Genomic DNA, 9,393 nt, shown 5'->3' with positions numbered 1-9,393 from the left:
GATTTCTGACAATTTTATCATGGTTCTAACACAATTTTAAAAAAGAGAAATACATTAATTTTCTAAAAACTCAAACTTATTATATAAATTTTTATTATGATTATAAAAATAAAAAACAAATCCTTTTAAACCAATCATAAAAAATATTTTTCTGCTACAAATGAATGGAAACATACTTGTGCATATAAATCTTTATTATCAATTTACATAATTTATAATTATATAATATATAGATTCGTGTCTTTTATCCTCCATTTTAAAAATTATATGTATTTTCATGTATGTATCATAGTGTCTGTGCTACCTAGGTTATTACAAAGAAATGATAATGGTATTGGCTAATTCAAAAAGACCCTTAACTACATACACAATCAAACAAAATTTTAATTTTCTTAATTTATTTTATTAATGTTCAAATTTCAGAAATTAATGTCGAATAAATCATCGAGTAATCTGGTCGAAATTGTAGCAGTGTTAAACTAATATTTGAAATTAATTAAATAATCATTAAATTATAGATTATCAATAAATTTAGTTATGAAATTATAAATATCGTCCAAATTAGTTTGAAATTAAAAATCATCAATTATTTTACCCACTTTAATACTAGATTATGTCTTCTAACATTTGTTAAATACCTAAATGACAATAATTAAAGAACACATAAATCGGTCTCACATAATACTCAAAACTTTCATAGAATATTTTTCCATCTTTCCCTTTTCCTATGTGTTTTTCCTCTGTCCAAAAAATGTTTCTGTTCTTTTGTCAAATAATTTCGTACTGGTTTTCTTTATTTGTCAGTTTATGGCATTAATCAGGTTTCATCCTAATGTGGTAGCATTTTCTCGATATGCAAGTTACAAGATCAATGCAAAAAATGACAAAAAAATAAGGATAAAAAAAATGATTTTGTATTCCACTAATGCTTTGGCTATATTTGTTTTCGTAACACTAAATTGATTAATAACTTACAATTTCATAATTATTTCATTGTTGTTTATTTAAAAAATATTAATTGTTGTATAATTGTTTATTAGTTTTGAGGATCGATTTACCTATAGTTTATTAAATTAAATTGGTGATTCAGTCCCATGCTAATTAATATTGGAGGACTATGTAGAATAAAAAAACATTTTAAGTTAATAAATTAAGAGAATACAAATTATATTCCTTGAACAAAATATTATATTAACCAAATTAACACTCTCATACAATATTAATAATAATTATTATTATTATTATTATATTTATATTTATATGATAAGTCCAACAAAATCTTATTATAATAGATTCTAAATAGTTTTTATATTATAAAAAAGTAAAATTTAAATTTAACTCGATTTTATAAAATTAGCTTATAAAATAAATTTTACGCTTATTATTTTTAATTAATATCTTCAACAATATATTACATATATAATTATATATAATTAAAGAGAACACTTTAAAATATTTTAATCATAAAAAATATCTAACAACCAGAATAAATATATTGACTAATTGTTATTGTTGATCTCACAACTTTTTGTACGTAACCAGGGAGAAAGAAAACGTGTTGATGTCAATATAGCAAAGTTGAGAATTGAAACGAAAAATTAATGTAATAGTGTTATTAAAAAAATGGTATGTAAATAAACTTTCAATGTCACGCATTTTACTAATCTTTAAATTTATTTTATAAAAACACCTTGGTTTGATGAAAGTAATTGATCGAAACACAAAGCTGTGGTCATCCACACGAATCACTAAATCAACTTTCTATATTCCTCGTTGAAAGTGTTCATACCGTTTCACACTTTCGATTACGACCTAATCCTATGAAATTGGTGATTACTTAGTCTAAAAAGAAAATAATGTCAAATAGGTGAACCAATAGTTGGGATTAGGCAAACCTAAAATTAATCCACTATATATACTTGTCTAGAAAGCAACCATTAGTAATTACTATACCAAACTAATAGCAATTAGTCTCTCTTTTTTAATGTTACTTTTTTCGAAATTTGCACCTTTTGTCAAACATGTGCAATTGCAGAAAGAGAAAGTATACCAAATGCCACTAATCGTGAGAAGTTTCAACATATATTGGTTAATTTTTGTTTAATATAAGGTTAAACTTAACATAATCGCACTAATACTATAACTTGTTACCATTCTCTCGGTCTCAGATTGTGTTTTTGTTTGTCTTGTTTATTTTAAATGGATTGTTTGTGAAGAAAGTATGTAGAAAGAATTTATTATATTTTTTGTGTTTTGAATGTAAAGTTGTTCATTTTATCATAGTTCATATAAAAGTTAAATGATCATTCCATGATGTGATAACTAACCTAATAGAGATACAATAATGGAACATGAATATATATAATAATTAACAAAGTAACTTTGGGAAAAGTCAAACACCTTCCCTTGATCACTATTAGATTTTTATTAATTTAATTTTTTTTTTATTTCATAGTTTTTACATGTCAATGTATCACATCGACTTTATATAAGTGTTACAAATTAAATTTCTGACCAAAAATAATGAAGGGATTTAGTTGTAAGTTTACTGACTTTAATCATAATTCTATTAAAAATTATATCAGCAATAATTTATAAATTATAATGTGTAAAATTGACATAGTTTTTTTACAATTACATAATCATTAAACTGTAAGAAATAAAAATGCAAACATGAATGGATCATTGAATTATAAATATATGTGCATTGATCATATAGCTTCTGTTAAATATAATTTTACATGTAGAAAATTTTGTGATTAAACATAATTAAAAATTAAATCTCTCAACCTGTCAAAGTTATTTTGTTATAAAATAAAAATATTGGTCCATAATTTTTTTACAGGCTACATAATAGTTGTATTTAATATATCCATTGTTAATAAACTTAGTGCAGTTAAGTTAGACATACTAAATTAATATCATGAACATCAGTAATAATTAATTGTCCTAGTAATTATTATTATTATTATATCAATAATAGAATAATTATTTTTTTCTCTCTTGACATTTTTTCAGTATACAAACTAACAACAATATTCCAACTGACATGCATATATATATATATATATCCAATTGTGAACATGCATACTAGTTAGAAGACATGACTATGATACTTGAGTCAAGTTGAAATATGAAATTAAGAAATCGAAATATATTACTAAAAAAAATATTTGTTTAAAGTAACAATAATAAAAAATAAATAAACTGTTAATAGTCAAAGCAATATTGTTGCAGAATTGCACCAAAAACTATTCAATATACTTTTTTTATGAGTAAAGTCTGTTTAATTCTTTGCATTACCATGGATCAATTAAGACATATGGGTGTATAAAAAATAAAATTAGTAATTATGATATCGCCATTCAAGTTTTCCTTTTTAAAATATAACAAATAGTGAAATATGTATAAAAATAATAAAGAAAAATATATTTAAACTTTAAAATTTGTTTGTTAAAATGAAGATAATTGTTTTAGTAATTTTTTTATGGCTAAGTGATGAGTTTTGTATGAGATATTGTTATTGATATCGTAGGGTTTAGGGTTTTAGGATTTAGTTTATGTAATAGAAAATGTTATACTTTAAAAAAAATAATCTTAAATTAAAAAATATAACTATATATTTTACACATGAACTCATTCATATTTTTTATTTAACATTTCAATTCCACTTCATAAAAAATAGCATTTGTTATATACATAGTCGTTTAAAACATTGATATTGATAATCATAAAACTTTAATACGAGATTTATTTGTAACTAACTACTTCTAAGGTGTGTCTGGGTCTTTCATAATGAAAAACTATTGATGCATAATTGACATTTCACATTGAAGAAGAGGCATCACATAAAGCATAAAAGTCAAGTTTCATCACATTCATGGAGGTTGAGTCATGTGAATTGTGATTATAGCATTGTGTTTAGATAAAAATTTGGGGATTATTTATGTAAGAATTAAAAAAAAAATCTTTCTATTATAATACGAAATTAGTTTTCGTTTTAGGTTCAAAGGTACCTGTAATATGAAAATGATTGGAATGAGTCTTACATGTGAAATGATTGTTAGTTTTTTTCCAAAGATTATTAGTGTTTTTTTTTTCAATTTGTGGTTGTTTTGATTGCAGATGCTCACTATAACTACTTCCAATGAATTGATGGAGTGAAACATCAAATTAAATTAATTTCACATACAAAATGTCTTATCGTAATCATTTTCATATTACAAATATCTAGATAGTCTATAGTTTGAACAAGAAATGAAAACATATTTAACCCTTTATGTAATTCATAACCTATTATGACTATGACTATCCCTTTTAAAGTCAAATCTTAGATATGCAAAGTCCATCGATTATTACTTATGTTCCTTGTGTGATGGCAAGAATGTGCATTATAGCATAAAGGTGCAGTGATGTTTCCTTGTGTGATGGCCACGAGGGAGGGAAGTATGGTGTTTTTTGGTGTAGGTTACACAATTTTGTTGCATAGCTTGAACATCAATCAGATTGCGGAATTGGTGGAATGTTAAGAAGACTGCTTGTAGCTCTTTTAAACCTTGATCACCTGCCGCATCCAGAGCAAATGCAATAGCGGATAACGCAGAAGCCGTACAAGCACATTTTTAGTGATGGTTAGATTGGTAGCAACATAGATGTACTTGGTGGTGAGCTTTATGTGTAGTATTGGTTAAACTAGAATACAGTTTTTTATGGATAAATTTATGTTTTTTTGCTGCATAATTATGTTTGTATGGGCAATGACAGATGTTTTTGTTATAGGTTTCGTAAGCCTTGATCTTAACCATTTTGAAACATGTACGTTGTTGCAATAGATAGTTAGGTGGCGTGAATTTTGATTATGTATAAGGATTGAGACATTCTTGAAGTGTCTTTCTTAATTCATTAATTCTTTGTTGAGAAAAAAAATTACTTAAGATACTATTCAATTTTATAAGTTGTTCTTTTTTATTTTGTGTGGTCTAAAAAGCTATTTAATGTTGTTCTTTTTAATCTTTATTTTTTACAGTGATTACACTATAAAAACTTTGTCTTTCATTATATTCATTAAATTGAAATTTATTCATGAATTTAATTTTGATATGACGCTAGTTATTCATAAGAAATAAGAAATGTATACCTATATTCTTTTTATTACTGGAAAACAAACTTGTATAACTATGTCAACAGATCACTTAATTTATTGTCACCTCTAATGAAATTGAATCACATTAAAGAGTTTGTTTAGGAAATCTTTTACGTAAACACTTTTGAGTACTAATTTTATAAAAATCTTCGTACAGAAACAGTCACTTCTAAAAACCTATAACTACATCTACGAAAAGTTTGCTTTTCAAAATCAGATAAAATAAAATTTAAATTAATTTAAAAACTTTTTTTTAATTGAACAAAATTGTTTCTAAATTTAAGTAGAAAAATTAAATTTTGAAAACTTGCTATCACTCTATACATTAATTATTGGTTGCCCTCTTTGTTATGTATAGTATTTTGAATAGAAATCAAGCATTAATAGTTTACAAATAATTCACAATACCTTATCAGCAATATATATATAGGCCCACATATTAAATACACATCTATATCGTGTATAATAAAAATCATAATTCGAGCTTCTACATTATTACTTCATCAAATAAATAAATATCATATGTTATTTGTTGCCATCACATAATACTTACAATAAACCTATTCATAGCCGGCTGATGAAAATTCAACATTTCCCACATCAATATTCAATTAAAAGCTAGCTCATAGATAAATATATATATATATATATATGCAATTCAAAGCATGGATTAATGGTATTTATTATGCAGAAAAATGAGAAATAATTTTGAATCATCATTACATTTGAAAATTTAATGTTTTCTGATCGGTTAGAAGTCACAATTAAACTGATGGCACAGTTTGAATTTGACAACAAAATAAAGTGCTTTTAAGTGTTTTCGTTGATTTTAAACTTGGAAGCAGCCAAATGCATGTAACTCTGTTCAAATTCGATCATATGATTGTTATATACATTTATTCAAACTTCGCACACTCAATGTACTGGTCCCTACAAACCGTCACCATTGAAATGGTTACCTTTCACATATAGTGTTTGTCAAGTTATTCTAAGAATTATCTTAATCCACAATTAACAACAAATTATTTTGGAGTTTGAGGTTTGGCTTTTGTGTCATTTCTTACAATAAATCTTATTTTATGCAGAAATAATAACTCATTTTAGTAGTTAAATTTTCAAGGTAAATAAGATATGAAATGACAATAAGTATTGAAAGACGGTTCTACTTTGCGAAAATATTATTTTGTAGCTTGGTGGTTGTAGAAGTTATTGTGTCTTTTGCTTCCTTCACATATTGATTGTCATTTGTCTTATCTTCCATAACTGTCAGGAGTTCACATAACCCTAAACTCAACCATAAAATACTTGTGAAAGGATTAAGAAGATCTAAGAGTTATATATATATATATATAAAAGCTTTTATGACTTGACACCTCCAACAACAACCATCATTTGTTATCACGTGAAAAAATACTATTAAAAAAAGAAAAAAAATACAAAAATATGGGAGGATTAGACCAAAACTCATATGTTAACAAAAACAAAATCTAATAAGTTAGTTAGAAGGAATATTTTTTTGTTTATCTAATGAGAGAGTTTGTAATTTTGGTAGGATGAGAATTTCATGTAAGACAGAGTCAAGTGATTGTATCCTAATTTATTTATTTTTTTAGATAATTTTTTTTATATAGATTGGAGTATCCTTAGTACTCCCATTAATTTCATTTTTTATATTTTATTGTTCATCAAATAAAAATTTACTTATGTTGTGTTTGATTTTGTTTATTTATTGTGACCGAGGATAAATTTACGGGAGGATTTCGAATTATATTACGAAGTGGACTTTAAGCCTAACTCAACCCCATAAAACCGACTCAATAAGGTGAGGTTTGCACCCACTTATATACTATGAAAGGCTCTAATATCTAGTCGATGTGGGATCTCCAACACACCCCCTCACGTCGAGACTACCAACTCGTGCGTGGGACTATATATTATGGGTGGTCCGATAGCGGCCCGATAGCAGGTGGCACGATAGGCCCAACACAAACACTGTCTAGGATAGGCTCGAAATGGCTCTGATATCATATTACGAAGTGGACTTTAAGCCTAACTCAACCCCATAAAACCGGCTCAATAAGGTGAGGTTTGCACCCACTTATATACTATGAAAGGCTCTAATCTCCAGTCGACAGGGCATACCATTGATACATGCTATAAAAAGCGTGGTTTTCCACCTTATTTCAAATTTAAAAATCAGAACCATCATCAAAGTCACGCAGCCTTTCATTGTATATAAGTGGGTGCAAACCTTAATCCTATGAGCCGGTTTTATGGGGTTGAGTTAGGCTTAAAGTTCACTCTTTAACATGGTATCAGAGCCATTTCGAGCCTATCCTAGCGAGTATTTGTTGGGCTTATCAGGCCACCTGCTATCGGGCCGCTATCGGACCACCCAAAATATATAGTCCCACGCACGAGTTGGTAGTCTCGGCGTGAGGGGGTGTGTTGAAAATCTCACATCGACTAGAGATTAGAGCCTTTCATAGTATATAAGTGGGTGCAAACCTCACCCCATTGAGCCAGTTTTATGGGGTTGAGTTAGGCTTAAAGTCCACTCTTTCTTAACAATTTACTTCCATAAATTGGCAAAGATATACGAGCGTAGGAGTGGACTAATAGCTTGGAATGAGTTGTTTTTTCATATAAACAAATAAACTTCATAAAAAGAGAGGAAGAACCCACGTAACAATTATTTTAATTTCCTAATTTTTAAAACATAACCAATTTTTTTAAAAAAATACATAATTTTTAATTCTAAAAAATAAATTTATGAATATAAAAATATAAATATTTTATTATATTGTATTGTTATCTTTTATTTACATATTTGATTAACAATCGTATATGATAAAAAAAAATTAAAATTATTTAAAAAATAATTTTCCAAAATATACTAATTATATTACAAGATAAAAATGTTAAATATAGTTATGATAAAAATAAAAATATACTTATAATAAAACAAAAATATTATATATATATATATATATATTAATAAAAAAATATTATAAAATTCAAACATTTTTTAAAATTTTCAATATTAAAATTTATTTTTTTTTATGTATAATCGATTATCTAGTATGATATAAATAAAATAAGAGATAATCGATTAATCGCTAGTTTTGAAGGCATAATCGAATATGTAGATTATCGTTTTAAAGACATAATGAATTATCTAATATGTTATAAATGAGCTATAATCCATTATCCACTGCTTTTGAAGGCATAATCAATTATGTAGTATGTTATAAATGAGACATAATTAATTATTCCCATTATATGTTGCCTGTGGTTGGATTTGTGTTTTTACTTTTATTTTTTATGAAAATAGTTTTTTTTGGGTATTATGTGTAATATATGTGTAAATATTCAATTCATTAAAATTATAAAAAGTTATTAATATTATTTCAATTAATACAAAATTAATTTTTAATTATATTTTATAAATTTGTGAATATTTAAATTATTTATTTCTATCTAATAATTTTAATTTTTTACATATATTGATAATTTTTTATCTATTTTTTTTAAATTATGAATATCTTATGATTATGAATATCAAAATTTTATTTTAAATATCCATTTAACCAAGAGCTACGTTTAACTTTTATTTTTTAATATATCATACATAGAATAAAGAAAGAAAGAAAATTAAGATATATTTAAAAATGTATTCAAAGTATTTAAAAAAAAATTGCAAAAAAATGGTATATTGGCGTTTTGAATTTTTGCAAGTCTTGATAAAATATTTATGAGGTTTTTTTATTTTATCTTATTCCATTTTTACATCACAATAAAGATTAAGTAAAAAGAGGACAATATAATCAACCAAAGAATAATTAATATTTTTTAAGCTCTCAAAAAGTAAATAATTTTTTTTTAAAATGACAACTAAATTAAATTGTCTACATTGGAAGATTAATAGGTTGTTTTCCCTTTCTATTGCCATCATAGGGCAAGAAAAATAAGTGGATGACGCTAATACGAAATCGATAAGATTTCAGGCTGGGCTTGGCCGCTGTCATGGCCCAATAAAAGCCCAGCTTCTATTGGTCCTCCATTAGGAGTATAATTTTAAGATTTGGGCCTCTGCATTCTGCACCCCTATAAATTTAAAATGCCACATCCTATAATTTGAAAATTCATTTTTACTCTTTTAAAATTGTATTCTTGAATTTACATGAAATACAAAAGATGTACTTTAAAATGTGCAATATGAAATATATCTTCTGTATTTTATAATTTAC

The sequence above is a fragment of the Phaseolus vulgaris genome, chromosome 6 (assembly GCF_000499845.2).
Source record: "Phaseolus vulgaris cultivar G19833 chromosome 6, P. vulgaris v2.0, whole genome shotgun sequence".
Taxonomy (NCBI): Eukaryota; Viridiplantae; Streptophyta; class Magnoliopsida; order Fabales; family Fabaceae; genus Phaseolus; species Phaseolus vulgaris.
This window is presented reverse-complemented; position numbering follows the sequence as displayed.